This window comes from Myotis daubentonii, chromosome 2, assembly GCF_963259705.1.
Source record: "Myotis daubentonii chromosome 2, mMyoDau2.1, whole genome shotgun sequence".
NCBI lineage: Eukaryota > Metazoa > Chordata > Mammalia > Chiroptera > Vespertilionidae > Myotis > Myotis daubentonii.
In genome coordinates, this window is record NC_081841.1 from 117,088,702 (window position 1) to 117,104,282 (window position 15,581).

A 15,581-nucleotide genomic window follows, 5' to 3' on the forward strand; every position below is an offset into this window, starting at 1 on the left:
GTTTTGTTGTTTTGTCCCCATTTTCTTTCCTTCTTTCTTTTTTCTGCCCTTCCTATCATTCTTGCTCTCTTTTCTATTTCCTAAATCTCTTTTCTTGGAGGGTCACTTTTATTGGGGTTATAGGTGTCTTGTGTACATTCATGTTCTGTTCCTTTTGTGTCATATCTTGTCATATTGTATATTGTGCTGTTCTGTAAGCACCTCCACAACAGATTGCATGATGTGGTAGTGAGAGAACCACATAATCAGACACCCTAAGAGGAGATGCCATCCACGAATGGGACAATAACATTCAAATGCCACAATATCAGGAGAACCCAAATATCTCAAGTAGGAGTCCACCCAAAACTTCCATCCTAGGCGACACGAGAGATTGCACCACAGGGTACCAAAAAACAACTACTACATACGACCAAATCAAAAAATATGGGTGGCATTGCAGTTTGAATAATACATAGAAAAAATAAAAAGGAAGAGCAAAAATGGGGAGATAAAGAAACAACCTCTAAATGAAAGAAAAGGGGGGGATCACACAAAAAATGAGCTAAATGAACTGGAGGCAAGTAATTTGTTAGAGAAAGAATTCAAAGTACTGGTTATAAGGATGCCCAAATGTCTGGATAAGAAATTTTCCGCCCTGACTGGTTTGGCTCAGTGGATAGAGCGTCGGCCTGTGGACTCAAGGGTCCCGGGTTCGATTCCGGTCAAGGGCATGTGCCTTGGTTGCGGGCACATCCCCAGTGGGGAGTGTGCGGGAGGCAGCTGATCAATGTTTCTCTCTCATTGATGTTTCTAACTCTCTATCCCTCTCCCTTAATCTCTGTAAAAAATCAATAAAATATATTTTAAAAAAAAAAGAAAAAAAGAAATTTTCCAACATGCTCACTTCAGCAGTACATATACGAAAATTAAAACAATACAGAGAAGATTAGGATAGCCCCTGCGCAATGATGACACCCAAATTCGTGAAGCATTCCATATTTTTACTGTCTAAACAGATTAGTTGAAAAAAAAGAAATTTACCAACATAAATAAGAACCAGGAGAAAATGAAGAATGACATACCTGCAATAAAGAACTGAATTGAAGATTTAAACAGTAGACTAGAAAAAGCTGAGGACCAAACCAGCAAGTTAGAAGACAACATAGAAAAGACCCAAGCAAAGGGTTTAATCTCCAAAATTTACAGTGAACTCATACAACTTAACAAAAGGAAGATAAAAAATCCAATAAAAAAATGGGTAAAGGACCTAAATAGTTACTTTCAAAAGAGGACATACAGAAGGCTCAGAGATGCATGAAAACATGATCAAAGTCACTGATCTTCTGAGAGATGCAAATCAAAACAACAATGAGGTACCATCTCACACCTGTCAGAATGGCTATCATTAACAAATCAACAAATGACAAGTGCTGGCAAGGATGTGGAGAAAAAGGAACCCTCGTGCACTGCTGGTGGGAATGCAGACTGGTGCAGCCACTATTAAAAACAGTATGGAGTTTCCTCAAAAAATTAAAAATGGAACTTCCATTTAACCCAGAAATCCCACTTCTAGGAATATATCCCAAGAAAACAGAAACACCAATCAGAAAGGATATATGCACCCCTCTGTTCATAGCAGCACAGTTTACAATAGCTAAGATTTGGATACAGCTTAACTGCCATCCGCAGATGAGTAGATTAAAAAACTGTGATATATCTACACAATGGAATACTATGCTACTATAAAAAAGAAGGAACTTTTACCATTTGCATCAGCATGGATGGAACTGGAGAGCATTATGCTAAGTGAAATAAGCCACTTAGAGAAAGATAAATATCACATGATCTCACTCATATGTGGGATATAATGATCAACATAAACTGATGAACAACAATAGATCCAGAGACAAATGGCAGGGGAGAGGGGTTAGAAATCAACCAAAGGACTTGTATGCATGCATATTAGCATGACCAATGGACACAGACATGGGGGCAGTGAGGGCTTGCTCTCAGGGGTGTGAGTGGCCAGGAAAAAGGAGATATCTGTAATACTTTAAACAATAAAAAAAAAGAAAGAAAAAAAAAGTACCCAAGCAAAGCAGCAACTAGAAAAAAATTGAAAAGCAAGGGGAGAGTCTAAGGGAGCTTTGGAATAGGAAACAAAACAACATCCACATAATGGGAGTGCCATAAGGACAAGAAGCTGAGCAAAGAATAGAAAACCAGTTTGAAGAAATAATGACAGAAAACTTCCCTGACATGGGAAGAAAAAAGTCACACAAGTCAATCCCAAACAAGATGAACTGAAAAAAACTGACACCAAGACACATCATAATTAAATTGGCAAAACTCAACAACAAAGTAAGACTCTTAAAGACTGCCAGAGAGGGACAGAAAGTTACCTACAAGGGATCTCCCATGAGACTATCAACCTATTTCTCAACAAAAACACATCAGACCACAAGAGAATGGGATGAAGTATACAAAGTGATGCAAAGCAAGCGACTGAATCCAAGAATACTATACCCAACAAGGCTATCATTCAAAATTGATAGTAAAAATCAGTAGCTGCACAGACAAAAAGCTAAGCCCCTCCCACTAGCCTCAGGGCAGTTTATTACCACCAAGCCAACAATGCAAGAAATGCTAAAGGGGCTGTTGTAAAAAAAAATAAATATAAAGGGCGCCGTAACCAGTTTGGCTCATTGGATAGAGCGTCGGCCTGTGGACTGAAAGGTACCAGGTTCAATTCCGGTCAAGGGCATGTACCTTAGTTGCGGGCACATCCCCAGTAGGAGGTGTGCAGGAGGCAGCTGATTTATGTTTCTCTCTCATCGATGTTTCTAACTCTCTACCACTTTCCCTTCCTCTCTGTAAAAAATCAATAAAAATATATTTAAAAAAAGAAGAAAGGGCATAAGGAACACAGGCATAAAGAATAAAAATGGCAACAAACAAGTACCTATCAATAATAACTTTAAATGTAAATGGACTAAATGCTCCAATCAAAAGACATGGAGTAGATGAATAAATAAGAAAACATGACCCATATATATGCTGTCTACAAGAGACCCACCGTAAAACAAAAGACTCACACAGACTGAAAGTGAATGAATGGAAAAAAATTTTCAGGTGAAGGGAAATGAAAAAAAAAAAAAGCTGGGGTACCAATATTTATATCTGACAAACTAGACCTTAAAGTGAAGGCTTAACAAGTGATAAAGAGGGCCACTTCATAACACTTAAGGGGTTGATACAACAAGAGGCTATAATTCTGGTAAACATATATGCACCCAATACGGGAGCATCTAAATATATTTTTTAAAAAACTTCAGGAGAATATCAAAGGAGACATCACAGTAATAAAATCATAGTAGGGGTCAGAGAGAAACCAAGATGGCGGCATAGGTAAACACCGGAAATTGCTGCCTCCCACAGCAACTTCACAAATACAACAAAAAGACAAAACGGACATCATCCAGAACTACAGGAAGGCTGGCTGAGTGGAAATTCTACAACTAGAAGGAAAGAGAAAAGCACACTGAGACTAAGAGGAGGCGCAGAAGTAAAGTGCAAAGGAACGGAGGCTCGAGCGCACACGGAAAGGTGCTGGCACCTGAGAACACGGCTGTCTTTTTGAATCGGGAGGGAGTCACAAGCTCCCAACTGCTCTGAACTACGGTTCTGGGAAGTCTCTGGGGACCCAGGGCTCATACAGGCAGAAACTACACTGTCTGGCAGCAGGCAGAACTCTGAACTTGAGGGCGGCTTTCCCTCAGAGGTGCTTGGAGTGATTAAACTGAGACGCGGGGCCCCTTAAGGCAGAGCTGAGGATCAGCCATAGCTTCTTGCTCCGCCCTGTTGATTCAGAGACCCCGCCCCACCCAGGCAGCGGCAGAGGCTTTTGCATATGAATGCCCTGGCCCTTTGCAACCTGAAAATTACCTAACAAATTACAGCTGTGCCAGACAGACCCAGAACTTCCAAGAGAAGGCCCAAGGCCCCACAGCAGCTTGCATTGCTTCACAGTGGGGCCTCATCTGGGCACCTCCAAACCCCAAAAAAGGAAGGGGAATCTGCAGATCTTTTCGTAGCTCCTGCTGGGTAACCTCAGGCAGAGGCTAAATTAGCACCTCCTTAGATCCAAGAGCCAGTGTACCCAGTGCTCAGAGTGGGACCATCCAGATTACAACTCCTCAGATCCATAAGGACACACTCAGGGGGCAGACTCAGTGAGCACCAAAGCCCACTGAAGCAAGTCTGGCCCCAGAAGGGTGTCTTCAGCACAGAAGTTCTCCCACTGCAGACACAGATGATTCTCACTGCCAATTGGCCTGGAGGTCAATTCCTCCCAGTGATCCTACAACAATCAAGGCATAACTACAACAGGACTGTGCACAAAGCCCACAAGGGGGTGCACCAAGAGTGTCCACCTCAGATAACTGGGGAGGCTGAGCCACTGGGTCCTATAGGACACCAGGCACACAAAACCACTCTACCAACACAGGGAAGCATAAAAAATGAGGAGACAAAGAAACAGGTCACAAATGACAGAAATGGAGGAAAGCAAACCACTGGATATAGAGTTCAAAACCACACTTCTAAGGTTTTTCAAGAATTTCCTGGAAACCGCTGATAAATTTAGTGAGACCCTGGAGGATATGAAAAAAGACCAACTAGAAATTAAGCATACGCTGACTGAAATAAAGAATAATATACAGAGATCCAACAGCAGACAAGACGATCCCAAGAATCAAGTCAAAGATTTGAAATTCGAAGAAACAAAAAATTCCCAACCGAAAAAGAAAAAAGATTCCAAAAATATGAAGATAGTGTAAGGAGCCTCTGGGACAACTTCAAGTGTACCAACATCAGAATTATAGGGGTGCCAGAAGAAGAGAGAGGGCAAGATATTGAAAACCTATTTGAAGAAATCATGACAGAAAACTTACCCTACCTGGTCAAAGAAATAGACTTACAAGTCCAGGAAGCGCAGAGAACCTCAAACAAAAGGAACCCAAAGAGGACCACACCAAGACACATCATAATTAAAATGCCAAGAGCAAAAGACAAAGAGAGACTCTTAAAAGCAGCAAGAGAAAAAAAGTCAGTTACCTACAAGGGAGTACCCATATGACTGTCAGCTGATTTCTCAACAGAAACCATGCAGGCCAGAAGAGAGTGGCAAGAAATATTCAAAGTGATGAATAGCAAGATCCTACAACCAAGATTACTTTATCCAGCAAAGCTATCATTCAGAATTTAAGGTCAGATAAAGAGCTTCACAGATAAGAAAAAGCTAAAGGAATTCATCACCACCAAACCAGCATTATATGAAATGCTGAAAGGTATTCTTTAAGAAGAGGAAGAAGAAAAAGGAACTCTTACCATTTGCCACAGCATGGATGGAACTGGAGAGCATTATGCTAAGTGAAATAAGCCAGTCAGGGAAGGATAAATACCACATGATCTCACTCCTTTGTGGAATATAATGAACAACATAAACTGATGAACAAGGATTGATCCAGAGATGAAGAGGCATATATTGGACTGTCAGGCCTTGGAGGGAAGGTAGGGGAGGGCCGGGGTTAAGAGGGAAAGATCAACCAAAGGACTTACATGCAAGCATATAGGCCTAACCAATGGACACATACAACGGGGGGGGGGGGGGGGTGAGGGCATGAGCGGGGTGTGTGTGTGGGAGGATAGGGGGTAAGGTAGGGATAAGGACACATATGTAATATCTTAATCAATAAAAAATATATTTTAAAAAAATCATAGTATGGGTCTTTAATATCCCACTTACATCATTGGATAAATCTTATAGCCAAAAAATATCAACAAGGAAACAGCAATCCAAAATGAGACTCTGGAACTAATTGACATCTTCAGAATATTCCACCCCAAACACTACGGAATATACATTCTTCTCATGGGAAATTTTTAAAGACAGACCACATCTTAGGACACAAGCTAAGTCTCTATAAATTCAAGTATATTGAAATAATATAAAGCATCTTCCCAGACCAAAATAGCATGAAATTCAAAATCAGTTATAATAGCCGAAACCGGTTTGGCTCAGTGGATAGAGCATCGGCCTGCGGACTGAAAGGTCCCGGGTTCAATTCCAGTCAAGGGCATGTACCTGGGTTGCGGGCACATCCCCAGTAGGAGATGTGCAGGAGGCAGCTGATCGATGTTTCTCTCTCATCGATGTTTCTAACTCTCTATCTCTCTCCCTTCCTCTCTGTAAAAAATCAATAAAATATATTTTTAAAAAATCAGTTATAATAAAATACTCAAAAACAATCAAATACATGGAGGCTAAATAGCATGCTATTAAACAAAGAATGTGTTAGGAAAGAGGTCAAAGAAGAAATTAAAAACATCCTGGAAACAAATGAAAACGAATACCCAACAACCCAAACCTATAGGACACAGTGAAAGCAGTCCTAAGAGGGAAATTCATAGCACTACAGGCCTACCTGAAAAAACTAGAAAAACTGGTAATAAGTTATCTAACACTACAACTTAAATAATTATGAAGAAAACAAGAAAAGGCCAAAACAAGTAGAAGGAAGGAAATAATAAAGATCAGAATGGAAACAAATGACATAGAAACAAACAAACAAACAACAACAAAAAAACAATACAAAAGGTAAATAGAACCAAGAGCTGGTTCATTGAAAGGATAAATAAGATTGATAGATATCTAGCCAACCTCACCAGGAAACAAAAAGAGAGGACCTAAATAAACAAAATCAGAAATGAAAGAAGAGAAGTAACAACTGACCACACAGAAATACAAAGGACTGTAATAAAATACCATGAACAACTTTATTCCAACAAACCTGGACAACCTGGACAAAATGGAAATATTTCTAGAAAAATATAACCTTGCAAAACTCCATCAGGAAGAATCAAAAAACTGGAATAGGCCAATAACTACCAATAAAATTTAAGCAATAATTGAAAAAAACTCCCAGCAAACAAAAGCCCGGGTTCAGACAGATTCACAGCAGAGTTTTACCAAATATTCAAAGAACTAACTCCTCTACTTCTCAAACTATTCCAAAAAATTCAAGAGGAAGGAACACTTCTGAACTCTTTTTATGAGGTCTGCATCACCCAAATTACCAAACCAGATAAAGACACTACAAAGAAAGAGACAAGCCAATATCCCTGACGAAGATAGACCCTAAAATCCTCAACAAAATTTTAGCAAACCGGATCCAGCAATACATTAAAAAGATCATACATCATGACAGAGTGGGACTTATTCTGAGGATGAAAGGCTGGTACAATATTTGCAAATCAATAAATGTGATATAGCACATAAATAGATTGCAAGACAAAAATCACATATTAATATCAAATGATACAGAAAAAGCATTCGACAAAATCCAACACCCTTTTTAAAAAAATCTTTATTGTTTACAGTATTACATAAGTCTCCTTCCCTCCACCCCCAACCCCCTGTTGACCTCTCCTGGCATCACCCACCCTCCATCACATGCCCTCCCCCCCTCCCCCTCCAGTCTGTGTCCATTGGTTATGCTCATATGCAGGTATACAAGTCCTTTGGTTGATCTCTTACTCCCACACCCCACACCTTCCTTAATAGGTTGGACACTCTGTTCGATCTTCTATGACACTGGTTCTATTTTTGTTCATCCATTTATGTTGTTCATTATATTTCACAAATGAGTGAGATCATGTGATATTTATCTTTCTCTGACAGGCTTATTTTGCTAAGCATAATGCTCTCCAGTTCCATCCATGCAGTCGCAATGGTAAGAATTCCTTCTTTTTTATAGCAGCATAGTATTCCATTGTGTAGATGTACCACAGTTTTTTAATCCACTCATCTGCTGATGGCAGTTAAGCTGTATCCAAATCTTAGCTATTGTAAACTGTGCTGCTATGAACAGAGGGGTGCATATATCCTTTTTGATTGGTGTTTCTGTTTTCTTGGGATATATTCCTAGAAGTGGGATTACTGGGTCAAATGGGAGTTCCATTTTTAATTTTTTGAGGAAATGCCATACTGTTTTCCACAGGGGCTGCACCAGTCTGCATTCCCACCAGCAGTGCACAAGGGTTCCTTTTTCTCCGCATCCTCTCCAGCACTTGTTATTTGTTGATTTGTTGATGACAGCTATTCTGCAAGTGTGAGATGGTACCTCATTGTTGTTTTGATTTGCATCTCTCAGATGATTAGTGACTTTGAGCATGTTTTCATATGTCTCTTGGCCTTCTGTATGTCCTCTTTGAAAAAAAAGTGTCTATTTAGGTCTGTTTTCCACTTTTTTATTGGATTGTTGATCTTCCTTTTGTTAAGTTGTATGAGTTCCCTGTAAATTTTGAGATTAAACCTTTATCAGATGTAATATTGGCAAATATGTTCTCCCATGCAGTGGGCGCTCTTGTTGTTTTGTTGACGTTTCTTTCTCTGTGCAGAAGCTTTTATTTTGATGTAGTGCCATTTGTTTATTTTCACTTTAGTTTCCATTGCCCTAGGAGCTGTACCAGAAAAGATTTTGCTATGACAAATGTCTGATATTTTACTGCCTATGGCTTCTTCTAAGATTTTTATTGTTTTCCATCTTATGTTTAAGTCCTTTATCCATTTTGAGTTTATTTTTATGTAGTGTAAATTGGTGGTCTAGTTTCATATTTTTGTACATATCTTTCCAATTTTCCCAACACCATTTATTGCCAAGACTGTCTTGACTCCATTATATGTTCTTGCCTCCTTTGTGAAATATTTATTGAGCATAATGACTTGGGTCAATTTCTGGGTTCTCTGTTCTGTTTCATTGGTCTATATATCTGTTCTTGTGCCAGTACTAGGCAGTTTTGAGAACTGTGGCTTGGTAATATAGCTTGATATCTGGTATTTTGATCCCTCCAATATTGTTCTTCTTTCTCAAGATTGCTGCAGCTATTCAGGGTCTTCTTTTGTTCCAGATGAATTTTTGGAGAGTTTGTTCTAGGTCTTTGAAGTATGCTATTGATATTTTAATGGGTGTTTCATTGAATCCATAGATTGCTTTGGGTAGTATGGACATTTTAATGATGATGATTTTACCAATCCACGAACCCGGTATATTCTTCCATTTGTTTGTCTTCCTCTATTTCTTTTTTCAATATCCTGCAGTTTTCTGAGTACAGGTCTTTTACCTCCTTAGTTAAATTTATTCCTAGGTATCTTAATTTTTTTGTTGCAATGGTATATAGCATTGTTATTTTTAGTTTCTTTTTTTGTGAGTTCATTATTGGTGTATAAAAAAACCCATAGTTTTCTGGGTGTTTAATTTTGTATCTTGCTACATTGCCGAATTCATTTATTAAGTCTAGTAGTTTTTTTATGGAATCTTTGGGATTTTCTTTGTACAATATCACGTCATCTATGAAAAACTTCTTCTTTTCCAATTTGAATGCCTTTTATTTCTTTTTCCTTTCTGATCACTATGGCTAGCACTTCCAGTACTATGTCGAACAGGAGTGGTGGAAGTGGTATCCCTGTCTTGTTCCTGTTCTTAGGGGAAATGATTTTAGTTTTTGCCTATTGAGTATGATGTTGGCTGTAGGTTTTTCATATATGGCTTTTATTATGTTGAGGTATGTTCCCTCTATTCTCACTTTGCTGAAAGTTTTTATTTTAAAAAGGGTATTGGATTTTGTGAAATGTTTTTTCTGTGTGAATTGATATCAGTATGTGATTTTTGTTTTGCAGTCCATTTATGTGATGTATCACGTTTATTGATTTGTGAATATTGTACCAGCCTTGCATCCCTGAAATAAATTCCACTTGATCATGGTGTATGATCTTTTTAATATATTGCTTGATGCGATTTGCTAATATTGTGTTGATGATTTTAACATCTATGTTCATCAGGGATATTGGCCTGTGATTCTCTTTCTTTGTAGCATCTTAACCCTGGTTTTGGTATTAGGATAATGCTGGCCTCATAAAAAGAGTTAGGAAGTGTTCCATCCTTTTGTTCTTTCTGAAATAGTTTGTGAAGTATAGGTATTAGTTCTTCTTTGAATGTTTGGTAAAACTCCCCTGTGAAGCCATCTGGCCCTGGGCTTTTGTTTGGTGGGAGTTTTTTTTATTACTACTTCAATTTCCTTCATAGTTATCAGTCTATTCAGATTTTTTTATTCTTCCTGATTGAGTTTTGGAAGGTTGTATTTTTCTAGGAATATGTCCATTTCTTCTAGGTTGAACAGTTTGTTGGAATAGAGTTGCTCATATTATTATTTTATGATTCTTTGTATTTCTGAAGGGTCTGTAGTTATTTTGCTTTTTTCATTTCTGATTTTGTTTATTTGGGTCTTCTCTCTTTGCTTCTTGGTGAGCCTGGCTAAAGGTTCATCAATCTTGTTTATCCTTTCAAAGAACCAGCATTTGGTTTCATTGACTTTTGTATTTTTCTTTTGTCTCTATTTTTTTGCTCTAATTTTTACTATTTCTTTCATTCCACTCACTCTGGGCTTTTCTTATTGCTATCTTTCTAATACTTCAAGTTGTAGAGTTAGATGGTTTATTACCAGCTTTTCTCATTTTTTTGAGGTAGGCCTGTAATTCTATGATCTTCCCTCTCGGGACTGCTTTCACTGTTTTCCATAGATTTTGGGTTGTTTTGTTTTCATTGTAATTTTTTTCCAAGGTGTTATTTATTTCTTCTTTAAATGCTTTCAGGGGTAGATGCAGAGGCAGAGCAACATTGAACAGACTGTCAAACTACAGTGGGAAGCCTGGGGAGGGTTTTTTTGGGGGGGGATTAAGAGATCAACCGAAGGACTTGTATTCATGCATATAAGATTAACCAACGGACACAAGACACGGGGGGGGGGGGTAGGGACTGGGGGAATGTCAAGGGGGGGGGAAGGAGACATATGTAATACTCTTTGTAATACTTTAAGAAATAAAAATTATTAAATAAATAAATAAATGCTTTGGTAACCCAATCATTGTTTAATAGCATCCTATTTAGCCTCCAAGTATTTGAATTTTTGTGATTTTTTTAATTGTAGTTTATTTTTAATATTGTGCCATTGTGATCTGAAAATATGCTTGATATCATTTCAATCTTCTTGAATTTGGAGAGACTTTGCCTGTGTCCTAATATGTGGTCTATCTTTTCAAATGCCCCATGTGCTCTTGAGAAGAATATATATTCTTTAGCTTTGTGTTGGAATGTTCTGAAATTGTTGATTAAGTCCATCTGATCTAGTGAGTCATTTAGGATTGCTATTTCTTTGCTGATTTTTTATCTAGAGAATTTGTCCAGTGATGTTAAAGGGGCATTAAAGTCTCCTACTATGATTGTATTGCAGTCAATCTCTCCCCTGATATCTTCCATTTCTTTTATGTATTTGGGTGCTCCTGCATTGGGTGCATATATGTTTACCAGAGTTATATCCTCTTGTTGTATCGGTATCTTTAGAATTATGAAGTGGCCTTCCTTGTCTCTTGTTATGGCCTTCACTTTGAGGTCTATTTTGTCAGATATAAGTATTGTTACTCCAGCTTTTTTTTTTCATTTCCACTTGCCTGAAAGATATTTTTCCATTTCTTCAGTTTCAGTCTGTGTGAATCCCTTGTTCTGAGGTGGGTCTCTTGTACACAGCAGATATATGGGTCATGTTTTCTTATCCATTCAGTCACTCAATGTCTTTTGATTGGAGCATTTAGTCCATTTACGTTTAATGTTATTATTGACTAGAGGCTCGGTGCATGAAAATTCGTGAACTCAGAGGGGTGCGGGTCCCTCAGCCTGCACCCTCTCACAATCTGGGACCCCCTCAGGTAGTGTCCCTAGGTCTGGCCTGAGATCAGGGCCTATCGGGGCTTGCCTTCCCCTGGCTGTAGGCAGCTGCCCCACCCCTGCCGCTGCCACTTCTTGACATCTGTGCAGCACTGTTCCCCCATTTCCCCTGCCACTGGTTGCCTCCCTCTGCAGGTGTCAGGTGTGGAGTGTGATGGCTTGGCTGGCCTGGGCCTCCTCTGCAGGATGATCGCTGGCCACCCGCACACCTGCCACAACATTGCCAGCCAGTGACCTGGGCCTCCCTCTTTCTTTCTTTCTTTCTTTCTTTCTTTCTTTCTTTCTTTCTTTCTTTCTTTCTTTCTTTCTTTCTTTCTTCCTTTCTTTCTTTCTTTCTTTTTCTTTTTTTTTAAGTAAGAATAATGTTTACAGAGCAATACAGAACTGAGTACTATGAAGGGTTTACCAAGATGGAAATGCACCACACCCCGCCCCTGCCACCCCCAACACCCAGAGACTACAGTACTTAGAAGTTACACACAGTGGCCATAACTGCTGAATATCTGTCTGTAACAAACAAACCATAGCATATTTATACAGTATCACACTGAGTGATTATAGAAATCCATTTATATATTGCTTGTATAAAATTTTTTTGTAAAAAATATTTTTTAAAAACATGTGCAGTTGAAAGCCCTGCCAGGACAGCCAGTCTGTAAACATTCAGTGAGTATGTGCTTTGGAAGGGTGCCCGTGCCTCATGCTCACAGCATCTCCAGCAGGGCCAGCGAGGGTGTGCCCTGGCTGCCACTCTGGGCAAGACTGAGCTGGACCACAGTGGGTGGGTACAGCAGGGCCTGGCATTGTGCCCTTCTCCAGCTTTGCATCAGGATCAGTGTCAGGATCAGGGTCAGGGCTGGGGGCAGGCAGATTGCAGTTTCACTCTGAGTTCCATACTCAGCCTAATTTTTGTGGCAACTCATGGCTTTTCCTGGCTGCTCGGAGGTCCTTTGGGTGTGCCCTGGCAGAGATGCTGGAGAAGAGCCCACAGCTGCCTGGTTGGGTGTCTCTCTGGCCCAGAGCCTCTGTCCTGCCTCCTGCATGCCTGGCACCAGGCAGAACAGCCCCTCTCAGGACTACTTTGGCCTCAGCACTTGGTCCTGGGTTTCATCATCCTGGATTTCTTCCCCTGGTGTGACTGATCTGAGTTTCACAAAAAAACCTGGTCGATGCTGGCTGTGCTGAGCTTCATTGAAGAGTTTTTAATGCAGCAAAGAAGAGCCCTCTGAGACCCTCCTCCTCCCTCTGCTCATCTCCTCCTCCATCTTTTCCTCCTCCCAACCCATGGTCACTTCTTCTCCAGCTGCTCCAGGAGTGGTTTGCCTTCTGAGTTGGGGGTCTTAACACTGCCGGGCCTGTTGATACAGGTGTGGTGATGCTGGTTGAGCATCAGGATGAGCTGCTGCTGCTCCTGCTTCAGCTCCTCCATCTGGATTTTCAGCTCCGCATTCATGAGCTCCAGCCACTCAGGTTCCTACTGCAGAAACTCCTTCTGCTCCTTCTTCTTGTTCCAGCACTGGGCTGCCACCACTTTGTTCTTTCCCCAGTGCCTTTTCCTCCACTACTCTTCCTCATCTAACTCACTTTTCACAGGTTGAGGCCTCTTGCCCAGTTTCACCTCCAGGAAGTGCAAAGGGGTGATCATGGCCCAAATGTTGTGGATGTCAGCATATTTAAGCTCCTCTGCAGTCAGGGCTGAGCTTGGGAGTCCAGTCAGGGGGCAGAGTTCTGACAGATAGCCTGCAGTCATGGAAGGGTCCAGGATCTTCCCAGGTATTATAGCAGGAGGCTTGGCAGTCCAGCCCTGCAGAAGCTGCGGGGAGAGGCTGCGACTCTGGGGCCTGGGCCAGGCTGCAGACACCATGCCCTCTTAGGAGCTGCATTGGTGCCAGCTCTGCCGTGCAGCGTCCACCACCGCCAGTGCCTCCCATGGCAGCTGCCCAGCATTCCTCTGGCTGGGTCTCCCTCTTTGAGGCAATCAATCTCAGGGCTCTGTCTGCCTACCTGATTACCCCTAACCACTCGTCTGCCTGCCTGGTTGCCCATAACTATTTGCTGAGAGGCAGGGCCAGCTCAGCCAGGGGCCATGGTGGTTCTGGTCTCTGGTCATTATGGTTGTTACGCCGTTATGGTCGCTGGGCTTTTATTATATAGGATAGGTACTTGTTTATAGCCATTTCTATTCTTTATGCCTGTGTTCCTTCATCCCTTTCTATTTCTTCTCTTTACGCCAGTCCCTTTAGCATTTCTTTCATTGCTGGCCTGGTAGTGATAAACTCCCTTAGCAATTTTTTGTCTGCAAAGCTCCTGATTTCCCTTCAGTTTTAAATGATAGCCTTTCTGGATAGAGTATTCTTGGATTCAATCCCTTGCTTTGCATCACTTTGTATACTTCATTCCATTCCCTTCTGGCTTGATGTGTTTCTGTTGAGAAATAATTTGATAATCTGATGGGATATCCTTTGTAGGTAACTCTGTCTCTCTCTTGCAGCCTTTAAGATTCTCTCTTTGTCATTAACATTTGCCATTGTAATTATGGCATATCTTCATGTGGGTCTTTTGGGTTCATCTTGTTTGGGACTCTCTGTGCTTGTGTGACTTTTTCTTCCCCATATCAGGGAAGTTTTCTGTCATTATTTCTTCAAATAGCTTCTTGATGATCTTCTTGTCCCTCTAGAACCCCTATTATATGCATGTTACTTCATTTCATGTTGTCCAAAAACTCCCTTAGGCTCTCCTCCTGCTTTTTAATTTTTTCTACAATTGCTCTTCCAATTGGGCTTTTTTTCTCTACCTTATCTTCTAACTCACTAACTCGGTCCTCTGCTTCTCAGAGTCTACTGTTGAAACCTCCCATCATGTTTTTGATTGTAGCTATATCACTTTTGATTTCCTCCTGATTTTTGCATAGTTTCTTGATTTTCTCATCCATCCGCTTTATGACCTGAATGACCATTACTCTGAATTCTTTGTCTGACCTATTGCATGCCTCTATTTCATTTAGTTCCTTTCTTGGTAATGCATCCTTTTCTTTCCTTTGGGAGCATTGTGCAACCCAAGCATCACTGAAGAGCTTAGGCACTGAGACATGTGGTTGCTGTGTGTTGACGAGAGCCATGCATGTTGAGAGTCGGCCACTCAAGAGTCTGCCTGCTCAGAGGCAGGTGGGGTGGCAGCTGGGGGTCAGATGTAGCTCCCCCAGGTGTGTGTGTGCCAAGAATCAGAGTGTCCTTGTGCCTGTACTGAGAATCAGAGTCACGGGCACTCGGTTCAGTTACCTTGGGCCAGCAGGAAGCCTCTGCACTGAGAATCAGAGTCCTTGTGCACGCATGCACTGAGAATCAGTCACAGGCTTGCTAGAGGGCCAGGTTTCACTGCTGCCCTGTGTCTGTGGGAGGTCCACTAGTGTGCTGTGGGTCGCATGGGCCCTATGCCACTGCAGTGGGCCAGTGGGAGGGGGTTGTGCTCTGTGACTCACAGGAATCTGTGGCCAGGATGGCTGGAGTCTCGGTTTTCCATGGGTCTGAAGCTGTGGTAGCAGGTTTTGTCCAGAGTGACTGTAGGGTCCCAGTTTGTGTCTGAGGCCAGTCTGGGTGGTGTTGAGGCTGGGTTCCCAGTCACAGCAGTTCTTCCTTTCAAGATGGCGTGGTTTCTGTGCTAGTGCTGGCCGCCTGGGAGTGCTAGCAGCAGGAGCAGGGTCTTGCAGTCTAAGACTGCCCAATCCACCAGCCCCCAAAAGTCCTGCAGGATCTAACTGTC

The 15,581-nt window shown here is 41.2% G+C and overlaps 1 non-coding gene and 1 pseudogene across 1 annotated transcript; one reads left to right on the forward strand and one right to left on the reverse strand.

Moving 5' to 3' along the window:
* Positions 1-878: 878 nt before the first annotated feature.
* On the forward strand, positions 879-985 carry LOC132228903 (U6 spliceosomal RNA). The gene has a single exon (XR_009451510.1). It is a non-coding gene; the product is annotated as a U6 spliceosomal RNA (small nuclear RNA).
* A 12,125-nt stretch (positions 986-13,110) lies between these two features.
* LOC132225880 (jun dimerization protein 2-like) lies at positions 13,111-13,686 on the reverse strand (annotated as a pseudogene).
* Between the last annotated feature and the right edge of the window lie 1,895 nt (positions 13,687-15,581).